Source organism: Solanum verrucosum, unplaced genomic scaffold (genome assembly GCF_900185275.1).
Source record: "Solanum verrucosum unplaced genomic scaffold, falcon-dt-bn FXZP01000093.1, whole genome shotgun sequence".
In the NCBI taxonomy this organism is placed as follows: domain Eukaryota; kingdom Viridiplantae; phylum Streptophyta; class Magnoliopsida; order Solanales; family Solanaceae; genus Solanum; species Solanum verrucosum.
In genome coordinates, this window is record NW_026020065.1 from 2,608,263 (window position 1) to 2,621,498 (window position 13,236).

General features: G+C 37.9%; 1 protein-coding gene across 1 annotated transcript in view; it reads left to right on the forward strand.

Annotated features, from left to right (window-relative positions):
- The window catches only part of LOC125823685 (uncharacterized GPI-anchored protein At5g19250-like), a 124,184-nt gene that overhangs the window by 52,929 nt on the left and 58,019 nt on the right, over positions 1-13,236 (forward strand). The window lies entirely within an intron of this gene.

Here is a 13,236-nt window from a genome sequence, read left to right on the forward strand (position 1 = left end):
ATCTGGAACAAAGTCTTAATATCATTAAGAAGTATTTTTGTGTGGATAATTTTCAGCACCACTATATATATCCACAATCATCCGCCATCACCATTAACCACCTTTGTCATTACAATCACCACCACCATTGTTAGCCATCATTATCATCACAAAACACCAGCCATCACCAATAACCACTAGTGGCAAACACCATTATTGCCAATCATTGTTAGTCACTACTCACTACCATACTAGTCACATTCATCCTTATAATTGTCATCACTACTAGTAAACACCACCACCGTTAACCACTATTGTCAATCGATACTACATCTATCACCTTCATTATTATAATTATTTTAAAAACAGATCGTCTTAATCATTAATATTTAAATCTAGAAACAATATCTTAATTATTCAGATGTGTATTCGGATACAAACATCTTTATTTTAATGAAAATAAATAATTTATTAGATTTCTATTTAGGCGAAATGGTCTGGTGGACCCTTATACTTGTATCACTTTGTATTCTGAACCCTTCTACTTACACATTTGTCATCTGGACCCTTAAACTCAAATAAAATAAGACTTTTAAGCCCCTCCAACCATGTGTGTAGCTCACTCTCCTTTATATAATTGACATGTCATATCCACGTCACATATATTAATGCCACATCATAATTATTTCATAACTATTTTTTAAAAATTATTAACCAAAATTATTTAATAAAATATAAAATAATAACATTTTAATTTATTATTGGCATTTCTAATTCTCCCTATTTTCACTATTTCACTACCAAAAGAAAGCCATCACCGGCGTCGCCATTTTTGCCGGCAAATCACATATATTTTCTCCCTTAAGTAGTAATCTGGAGCCTCGCCTTGGTCAATGAAAGTTCCTGAGTCCATTAAGGCAGCAATAGCAAACATCTCAGCAATAGCCAAAGGCAAATTGGACAAAATCCCCAAAACTTTTCTAGGCAATTTCTTCACAATCCCAAAACCAACAACACCATTCTTCGTCTCCTCCACCTTCCTTCCACCATTTCCTACAGACCCTTCTTCCAATTCAACAACTGGTGGCACCCATCATCAGAACCTGGAACTGAAATTGGTCTCTTTTCCTTGTTAGGTTTATTCCCTTTTACTGTATTGAGCTTACATGTAAGAGTAAAAGCAAAAATACGGCCTTTGTTGCTGTAAACACCAAAAAATTGAGAATTGTGGATAAATGGACGAACCTGCTCGTTACACCTCCATACATAGACTGAAGCAAACCTCTTGCCTCTGCAAATTTTTATCCCCAAAAGCTCTAACATCACGGAGACTCTCAAGATTTCATCAAGAATCTCACTTGTGCAACTTTCTCCCTCACCCGTCTTCATCTCCGTCGAATACCATCACTATTTTTCTTTCCTCCTTCAACCTCCACAGTAACAACAACCTAAGCCACCACACAATCAGATCTGGCCACCGCACAACCAGATCTGGCCAAACTTTTCGTAAGAGGCAAGTACTTCTTGTTCTTGTAAACTTCTCTAAGAGCTAACTTTTGCTTCTGTGAGATGACAGTCAAAATCTGTGCAATTGACAAACCTTACCACCTTGATTTTGGATAGCTTGTTAGGAGCACCACTGGTGACCTTTGCAACATGAAGAAGAGCAAGCTCCGCCTTCAAATCCTTCAACTGAGCCAAAAGGTCTGTCTTCGACTTGTTCCTCAACTTATGAACCTTTATTCTCGCCATGGCTGCTGCTCCTTTGAGGTTACTGCTCAAACGACGATGGAGATTGGAAAGTAATTAAGCTTGGAAGAAGAAATAACTTTTAATTAATTGTTTTTTAAAAAAATATATTTCTTTTATAATTTAAATATTTTTTTAACTTAAAAAAGTTGTTCACTCGCCTTAAGATGCGTGAAGTCACACATTTTCGCCAACTCAGCCATCTTAAAGACACATAAGCTTGGTCAATGGTCAGAGGGATTTGTTAAATTGTGTTTTATTGAGTTTAAGGGTCCAGATGACAAAGGTGTAAGTAGAAGGGTTCAAAATACAAATTGATACAAGTATAAGGGTCCACCAAACTATTTCGCCTTCTATTTATTAAAGTCCAAAAAGGTTAGATATCTAAAAATACGGAAAAAAGGCAAAAAATTATTTTAAAGAGGCTGTTTCTTAAAATACGGGAAAAAGACATCTTTCTCCTTAGTTTTTTTTTTTGGTTTGGATAAGTTGAAGTATTCATCTAGTTTATTTGTGAGGGGTTGTTTTTTTCTTTAGATACCTGACTTAAAATTATTTTTTCCTTTTTAAAAATATAAGTCAAAGTTACAATTATTTTAAGATGAAATTCGATGAACAGATTAGCCATAGTCGTATGACTAATTATTTATGTAAACCATTGATTCAAGACCTAATTGAATTACAGTTATTCTACTTGTCTTTAGATCCCTTCTCAATTATGCAAATTAGAGTTTTACATATCTCTCTATTTTATTTTTTAAAGTAAAACATAAACTTTTATATTAAGTAAGTCGAACAAATTATATGATCAAGTATAAAATAAAATTTTATGATTAAATAATTTTAAAAATACTTTAGGACAAATTAAAAGTTAATTGCATAATTGTCACGACCCAGACCATCGTGATCAACACCCAAACTAACCCTCCGATGGGAGAACCATTAATACTAATTAGCTAACCAACCTAATCAAAATACTAAAGCATTTAAGTTACGGAAGCAAGTTAAATGTTAAGGAAAGAAATAGGGAGTTCCCATAAACTCCAAACAAAAGTCTAACAACTAAAACAAATGCGGAAGTAATCACCTAGAACGAGAAAGTCAACGTACCAAAACTCTAACAAGATCCATAAATCTAAACAAGAAGGGTCACAACTCCAAACTAATGTGCTAACAACTAACTAGAAAGTCTAAGTCCGAAATGTGGACATAGACAGAAAGAGAACTCATGACCGCCCGAAAGAACTAGTTCACCCTTGAATTCGACCGACGATCACTGATCTTCTAAGCGAGGTATGTCAATAGTCGCTTGAAGATGCCTTGTACTCAACAAAGAAAGAGTAAGTACAATATCAGTTCATAACCACATTGTACTAGTAGGATCGCACGACTATCCCACTAAGTGCAACATACATAAGTCAATACAACAATACAATAACATGCATATACCGAACATATACAATATCATCAACAATTACGAACATTCTCAAATATCACAGTTATATCAAGTCATTGGTCCTCTTATGGAACCCAAACCCAAACTGTTAGCATACTGGAAAGTGGTACCCAATCCAATGATTATGTCGGAACGTGGCACCGATCCCATAATTATGTCAAAATGTGGCAACCGATCCAACTTAATGTGTCGAAACGCAACACCCGATCCATTCAACAAGCCACACTCACAATCACAAGTATATTCTCATAATCATACAATCAAGTCATGATTCATGGCATTCATCATTCATTTATCCTCATTTACAATTAATGTGATCAATAATGCAACATTGGCACACATACATGTATCATAATGAAGCAAGAACAAACATACATCACACAATCATAGAATCACAACCATCACTTACCTTAAACAAAGCTTGAATCTCATAAGAAACTTGATTCTTCCCTTTTCGGATTCGTTCCGGTTGTTCTTGGTCTACAAACAATCAATATAACACGGGAATCAATAAACAATAACTAATTACCCGAATTACTAACAATTTTATCAACCCTAGATCATACATATAATACCAATATCCAAATTAAGGCTTTTTCTATCATAATTCCCAGATCAAAACCCTTTCCCATCGATAATTACCCATTACGGATCGAAAAATGGATTCGGGGAGTTAAAATTTTTCCTTTAGCCTCAAGAGTGGTGAAAACTATCAAGAAAACCCTTGGGTTCGTTCCTTAGCTCTCAAGTTCGAAAATTACAAAATAAAACATTTTTGGGATTTATTTCCGACTTTAAGTCGCAATTGTCCCGCCATAGCGGTACTCCCCTCACAAGCGGCTTACACGTAGACAGAGAGCTGAATAAAGAACTCCAAAACCCTATTTCACCACACACCTTCAACCAACGACACCCAGAAACTACTCGTTCACACTAAGATTAATTTTGGGAGTTCTACTCACCTGAATTCAATTCTGTAAAGTCGTACGGGTTCCTTAACGTCTTAGCTATCTACTCATGTAATCAAAATATAATTAACTCGCCCAATTGCTACCAGATTTCTCTAGACCTCACAGACTCTAATTTCGTCCAAATCTGGACTAGGTTGGGAAATCCCAAGTTACTACGAAAAAGTTTTTCGGCTCAAAAATTTTCCCCATTGGCTTTTCTATAACGACGGGAACAGGTCGTTACAATAGATACCAATTCACCCATCACTCGTCCCCGAGTGACAAACTTAGGAAAAACAGGCTAAAGAAAGAATGGAGTAGTACCTAAATCGACGAACAATTTGGGATACTTGTCTCACATGTCTCTCTCGGTTTCCCAAGTAGCTTCCTCAACTGGACGATACTTCTATTGAACTTTTACAGACTTAATCGCAGCTTTCGGACATCACGATTAAGAATTGTGATTGGTTCCTCCTCATATTAAAGGTCTTTGTCTAACACAATTGAGTTCCATTTTATGATGTAATCCCCGTCACCATGATATCTCTTCAACATGGACACATGAAATACCGGATGAACTCCAGATAGATTAAGTGGTAGAGTCAACATATACGCTATCGGTCCCACACATTCAGGAATCTCAAAGGGACTAATGTATCGCGGACTTAGCCTGCCCGTCTTGCCAAATCTCATCACCCTTTTCATGGGTGATACCTTAAGAAGAGCATTATCACCAGTCTGAAAAGCCATATCTTACCTTATGGTCTGCATACTTTTTTTGTCTACTCTTGGCTGCTAGAAGCTTAGCTTGAATACTCCTCAAATTATCTTGAGCATCCTTCATTAAATCAACCCCCAAAGGTTTCACATCTCCAGCCTCGAACCATCCTATGGGTGATCTATATCCCCTCCCATAAAGTGCCTCAAATTGTGTCATATCTATGCTGGAGTGATAACTATTATTATAGGAGAATTCACACAAAGGTAAGAACTTATCCTAATGCCCTCCAAAATCAATCACACATGCCATCAACATGTCTTCTAACACTTGAATAGTCCTTCGGACTGCCCGTCCGTCTGTGGATGGAAGACAGTACTAAAAGTGAGTTGTGTACCCAATTTATCATGTAACTTCCTCCAAAACTTGAATGTGAATTGGGTATCACGGTTTGAGATGATAGAAAAGGGCACCCCATGGATCCTCACTGTCTCTTTCACATAAACCTTAGCCAATTGTTCAGCATTATAATCTACTCTTACCAGAATGAAATGGGCTGACTTAGTCAATCTATCAACCACTACCCAAATAGAATCAAACTTCCTCAAAGTCTTGGGAAGACCAACCACAAAATCCATGGCTATCATCTCCCACTTCCATTTCGGAATTGACATTCTTTGAAGAAAACCTGCAGGCCTTTGGTGTTCATACTTCACTTGTTGGTAATTTTGATACCTAGCCACAAACTACGCTATATCCTTCCTCATGCCCGGCCACCAATAAATTTGCTTCAGATCTCGATACATCTTGGTCACCCATGGATAAATAGAATATCGCGAGCCATGGGATTCTGTCACCAATTTCTGAATTAAGTCATCAACTCGAGGAACACAAATCCTTCATTTAAAATTGAGCACACCTTCCGCATCAAGAGTGGTCTTTTGTGCCTTACCAATCAGAGTCTTCTTCTTAAGTTCATTCAAATGTTCATCCTCAAATTGTTTGGCCTTGATCTCTTCAATGAATATGGCCCTAACTTCAATGCTAGCTAACACCCCACCACTCTCTGAGATGCCCAACTGCATGAACTTAGACTCCAAGGTCTAAATTTCCTTAGACAAGGGTCGCTTGGATACACCCAAGCAAGCTAAACTACCCATACTCACCGTTTTTCGACTCAAAGTGTCTGTCACCACATTAGCCTTACCCGGATGGTATTGAATGGTCACATCATAATCTTTGAGTAACTCCATCCACCTTCGCTGTCTCAAATTCAGATCATTTTGTGTGAACACATGCTGCAAACTACGTTGATCAGTAAACACTTCACACCATAAAGGTAATGCCGCCAGATCTTAAGAGCAAACACTACCGCTGCCAACTCCAAATCATGTGTTGGGTAATTTCTCTCATGCATCTTCAATTGACGTGATGCATAAGTTATAACATTCTTATCCCACATCAACACAACACTCAAACCAGAATGTGAAGCATCACAATAAACAATAAAATCTTTACCCTCAATCGGTAATGCTAGAATAGGTGCGGTGGTCAAAAGAGTCTTGAGCTTTTGGAAGCTCTCCTCACATTTTTCAGTCCATTCAAATGGTATCTCTTTGTTGGTCAAATTTGTCAAGTGAGTGGTAATAGAAGCAAAGTTCTTCACAAATCGACGATAGTAGCTAGCGAGCCTTACAAAACTCCTAATTTCCGTCACAAAGTTAGGCCGAACCTAATTTTTAATCGCTTCAATCTTTTGGGGATCTACCATTACCCCTTCCTTTGAAACCACATTTCCCAAAAATGCAACCAAAGTCAACCAAAATTCACACTTATAGAATTTCGCATATAACTTTTGTTTCCCAAGAACACCCAGAACAATACGAAGATAGTTGGCATGCTCTTCTTCACTTTTCGAATAGACCAAAATGTCATCAATACAGACTATAACAAACGAGTCAACAAATGGCTTGAAATTAGTCAAACCAAAAGACATAACTAGGAACTCATAGTGCCCATAGTGGGGTCTAAACGCCGTCTTGGGCAAATCCTCAGACCTAATTTTTAATTGATGGTAACCAGACCTTAGATCAATTTTAGAGAAGACTGATGCACCTTGAAATTTGTCAAAAAGATCATTTATTCGAGGCAAAGGGTACTTGTTTTGAATAGTGACCCTATTCAATTGCCGGTAATATATACACATTTTCATACTACCATTCTTTTTCTTAACAAACAAAATTGAGGCACCTCATGAGGAAACACTAGGACGGATAAAGTAACACCCCTAAATATTAACCAAGAGTCGCATGTCAATTTACCGTTGCTTAATTTCTACAATATGTTTTACTCTCATTTTGGGAACTTGAAATGTTGTGATAATTGCTAACTTGCTTAACATAAATTGTGATCGTAATTTAAGGTATTGTATTGGGGTATTTTCATAATATTCTTAGTTAGAATTATATATAACTTTAAAAGGAGGTAAGGGATATATATATAGGTGTGTATGTATGCATTTTGGGCTGCACACAACTATTTGGGCAACCACCTTTTGGAGACAACTATGCATTATGATAAACATCACTTGTGAGACTATATCTTGACACCTCTTCTAGTCAAATTTGTCTCACCTGAAGTATAAGAACCTTATAACATTATCTAGCAAGTTGTTTTTCAAAATCACAAGAGAAAAACTTAGCCCTTTTGGTTGGAATTCGAGAACAACACTTGTTTTTAGTAAGTGACAAAATCTGTTTCTGAGCTGGGTAGTGTTTGTATTTTATGGATATCTCTTTCTCTAGAACTTAGTTTACAGTGAATAAATATATTTTGGAAAACTAATTCGTAGATCTACAACTCTATGTTTATGTAAAACTTTAATTTAGCTGTTATTGTTTCGAAATATGGGACGCAACATAGGACAAGTTATGTCCAGATTTTGAAATTAGAAACCATGTATGGACATCTGTTAATGTTTTGAATATATCTTTTTATACAAAATACATTTTGCGGTGATTCTTATTTGTTTGCAACCCTAAGAGATGTATCTACACCTTTCATGAAGGTTATAAAGTCTAGTTTTTCCGTTTTCCTTTTCAAATCTAAGTTGCGCGACATGAGGTACTAGGCTGGCCAAAATTACTGTTTTGGGAGCATAGTCGTATTTGTGCAGGCTAAGTTTACTTATGATGATAATCATGTCTTACATCAACATTATTGAGCTGCTAGGAATTAAAGAAGTTATTTAATTGTATTTTTAAGGTTTTATATACTCGTGAACAAGTTGAGGACCTTGATACGTTGGGTGGTTTACGGTTTGAACTCGTGAAGTTGTGTTGGACTGTTTCTATGCTAAAGCACTGAGGTTTGTGTATAAATTTTTACTTGCACTCTTTTAAATGCTGGTATATCTAAAAGTTGATATTGGTACCTTGGTTATCTCTTGTCACTTTGCATTGTCGTGTTGGTATCCTTTAAGACGTTAAAGACGTTTGTGTAACTCGCCCACTTGTACGGATTGTTTGATCACTTGGCACTCTTGTTGGGACCTTGTCCTTCTTGTGGCTGTGACTTTGTCATTATTGGCATGCCTCTTGATTCAGATCATTTGTCATCTTGACTCTGGATTTTTAGTCTGTCTTAAGAATGAAAGTTGTCCATTTTAAGTACGAACTAGAAAGCCATTTTTAATATGGTTCTTGGTTCTCTTGATTATTGGGCTTTGACCCTTCTTGATACAGGGTGTCGGCCCTTCTTGATACATGTTTGTGCTTGGTATGATGACATGATGTATATATTGGGCGAGCCTTGTTATTGAATCTCTTGAAAATTGGTGCTATGAGCGTTTTTTACATTTGGATCTTTAAATATCAAACTTGATACTCTTATTATATTGTTTACTTGATTTAGTTATTATGTTTCAATGGTGCTCCCCGTGACTTTAGAAAGTTAACTTGGTGAATTCGATGGCTCCGATACTATAGTTTTTACACCACTAAGATATATGCTTAGCGATAGTTGTTTCTATCGTAGGGAATGATCGAGTGGATGCGTGAAGCGGGCCATTGGAGATGCAGATTTTGAGAGCTTTAAAGAAGATCACATTTGCATATAGGCATCTATATTATGCGTATAGGCATCACATGAAATTTTGAAAACTAATTTGATCATGTCACTATGGGTTGTAATATAAGTATGGCTCTATGTTTTGTTCTTTTGGGGTGTGTAAGCCCAAGTCTTGTAATATATTAAATTTACCACTAATTTTGAATGATTGTGTAAAGCATGAACGACCTAGTTTGGGTACTCGGAAGTTGGTAATATTCTTTTTATGCCATTTTTACTAGTGTGAGGATAATATATGCACAAAAATCTCGTGAGTTATTGGCTTATATTATTTCGAAAGGGTCGTTACAAATAAATTCTTTATCAAGAAGTTCTTGGATTTGAGCCTTAAGCTCTCTTAATTCTGCCGGAGTCATTCGATATGGAGGGATAGAAATGGGACGAGTACCAGGTTCTAAATCAATGTGGAAATCTATATCTCTATCTAAGGAATACCATGCAAATCATTAGGAAACACTTCTCTAAATTCTAACACCACAGGAACAGACTCAATAGATGGAGACTCAACCTCAACATCACGAATATGAGCCAAATAAGCCAAACAACCCTGCCCTACCAATTTACTAGCTCGAATGGAGGATATGATCTTAGCTTGCTTAGACTTGTACACCCCTTCCCAGTCTAACGTTTCCCTTCCCGAAATTTCTAAAGTTACAGACTTAGTATTACAACTAAGCACAACATAATATGGGACAACCAAGTCATGCCTAAGATTATATCGAAGTCAATCATATCCAAAATCACCAAATCAGCCCAAGTCTGAAAACCCATAAACAAAATAGGACAAGCACGATAGACATGGGTGACTATGACAGACTCTCCAACTAGGGTAGAAACATGGATGGAGGCATCAAGTATATCACAAATCATAGCAAATTTTGAGGCAAATCGCACGAATACATAAGAATAACTGAAACCCGGATCAAATAACACATTAGCCATCCGGTCACAAACAAGAATAGTACTTGTGATCATTGCGTCTGACACCTCTGCCTCATTCTTGCTCGAAAAGGCGTAACATTGTGCACTATCGTCATGTCGAGCGACTTCCCTGCCTGGTTGAACGTCCCCTGCCTGCGTTACCATTTCCTCTACCCCACGGCCTCGCTGATTACCTCATCTCCCACCTTGTGGACGTCCTCGACCATTATTACCATTTCCTGCGGGTACCACTGCTCTAGTCTGCTACTGCGCGAAATCCATTACACACGGGTAGGGATAATCTCTCCTCATATGTCCAGGTTTCCACAATTGTAGCAAGTACAATCAAAATGTGGCCTGCTGCCTGCTGAAGGTGCGACTCTCTGGCTGTCCTGAATCAAATTATGAGGTGGAGTTATCGAGTAATTACCTGTAGATGTGGGCGTAGCAGACTGAATTGGCTTAGCTGCAAGCGTTGGCCTTCTGGACCCTGGAGTAAGAACCCTGAAAGTTATATGAGTTCTTGGCCCTTTTAGCCAATTTCTTAGCCTGACCGTCTCGCCTCACCCCCTCCACTTTCTTAACAAAGTCTGTTACCTCATTAAAGCTCCTCCCTACAGAGGTCATATGAACAGATAATACCAGCAACTCAGAGTTTAGTCCTTTAATAAATAAACAGATTCTCTCATCCTCAATAGTCACCAATTGAGTAGCATATCTAGACAAAGCATGAAACTTGGCCTATCAAGCAGCCACAGACATCTCGCATTGCTCCAAAGCCATGAACTCATCCTTTTTGCGATCTCTCAAAGTCCTAGACACATATTTCTCTAAAAACAGAGCATGAAATTGGGTCCAAGTAAGTGGAGATAAAACTGAAGATCTGCATTCCACATAAGCTCTCCACCACTGCTTAGCCTCATCTTGACGTTGAAAAGTCACAAACTCAACCCTATGTTGATGGACAATTCCCAACTTATGAAGCCTCTCATAGCAGTCTAAAATAAACTCATAAGCATCATCACTCTCAGAACCAAGGAACACAAGCAGTTTCAACTACTTCAAGAACTTAGTCAACATCGCATGCTCATTACCAGTCATAATAGGACCCAATAAAGGACAGAAGAAAGCATTATCACCTCCAGTTCTACCCACTTTGGGCGCAGTGATAGCAACAGGGGAATTGGCAGGAGTTTGAGTTGCTTTAACAGAGGGAAGCACTCCAGGACCAACCAATGCTTTCAAGAATGACATGATCTGTTGAGCTAACACTGAGTCCAAATGAGGAATACTTGTAGTCTCAGCCTGCACCTCTTCTTCTTGCCCAACATTCTCATCATCATCAACCTCTATGTTCTCCTCTACCTCTTTATGATGCGCAGGAGGGGCCTCATTTCTGGGGGCATCTCCAACTGGTGCTCCATCCCTAGTAGGTACTGCCTTTCCTCGGCCTCTACCCCTAGCTCTTCCTCTACTCCTGCCTCGACCGCGACCTCTCGCTACAGATTTCTCAGCTGGAGCATTGACGGGAGCTACGGGCCTGATGTCGTTGAATCTAGTGTTAACCATCTGCGGACATAATAGTGAAGGAGGTTAGATACCAATTTGAATCGCTAGATACCAATTGGAATCAAGTTATAGCATGAAAAGAGACAAAAGAAATAGAGAGATTTCCTAAAGTCTTATAGCCTCTAGAAGAAAAATACAGACATTTCTGTACCGTTCCGCAAGACTATACTAGACTCATTTTGGTACATCAAGATCAACGAACGTAGGCTCTGATACCAACTTTGTCACAACCTAGACTATCGTGATTGACACCCACACTAACTCTCTGGTGGGAGAACCATTAATACTAATTAACTAACCAACCTAATCAAAATACTAAAGCATTTAAGTTACAGAAGCATGTTAAATGCTAAGGAAAGAAATAGTGAGTTCCCATTAACTCAAAACAAAAGTCTAACAATTAAAACAAATGCGGAAGTAATCATCTAGAACTTGAAAGTTAACATACCAAAACTCTACCAAGATCCATAAATCTAAACAAGAAGGGTCACAACCCCAAACTAATATGCTAACAACTAACTAGAAAGTCTAAGTCTGAAATGTGGACATAGACAAAAAGAGAACTCATGGAACCCGAAAGAACTGGCTCACCCTTGAATTCGAGCGACGATCACTGATCTTCTAAGCGAGGTATGTCAATGGCCGTTTGAAGATGCCCTGTACTCAACAAAGAAAGAGCAAGTGCAGTATCAGTAAATGACCATAGTGTACTTGTAGGATCACACGACTATCCCACTAAGTGCGACATACATAAGTCAATACAACAATACAATAACATGCATACATCGAACATATACAATATCATCAACAATTACGAACAACGAACAGTTTCACGATTCTCAAATATCAGTTATATCAAGTCATTGGTCTTCTCATGGAACCTAAACCCAAACTATTAGCATACCGGAACGTGGTACCCGATCCAATAATTATGCCGGAAAGTAGCAATTGATCCCATAATTATGCCGAAATGTGGCAACCGATCCAAGTTAGTATGTAACACCCGATCCATCCAACAAGCCACAATCACAATCACAAGTATATTATCATAATCATACAATCAAGTCATGATTCATGGCATTCGTCATTCATCTATCCTCATTTACAATTAATGTGATCAATAATGCAACATTGGCATACATACATGTATCATAATGAAGCAAGAACAAACATACATCACACAATCATAGAATCACAACCATCATCTATCTCAAATAAAGCTTGAAACCCCTAAGAAACTTGATTCTTCCCTTTCTCGATTCATTCTGGTTGTTCTTGGTCTACAAACGATCAATATAACACGGGAATCAATAAACAATAACTAATTACCCGAATTACTAACAATTCTATCAACTTTAGATCATATCCATGGTCCCAATATTCAAATTAGGGTTTTTTCCACCATAATTCCCAGATCAAAACCCTTCCCCGTTGATAATACCATTAGATTACGTTCTACGGATCAAAAAATGGATTCGGGGAGTTGAAATCTTACTTTTAGCCTCAAGAATGGTGAAAAACTAACAAGAAAACCCTGGGTCGTTCCTTAGCTCTCAAGTTCGAAAATTGCAAAATAAAACATTTTTGGAATTTATTTCCGACTTTAAGTCGTGACTATCCCGCTATAGCGGTACTCCCCGCCGCTACAGCGTCTCCGCCCTGGCGGCAGAAATCCCGCCTCAGCGGCTTGCATGAAGACAAAGAGCTTAATAAAGAATTCCAAAACCCTATTTCACCACACACCTTTAACCAACGACACTCAGAAA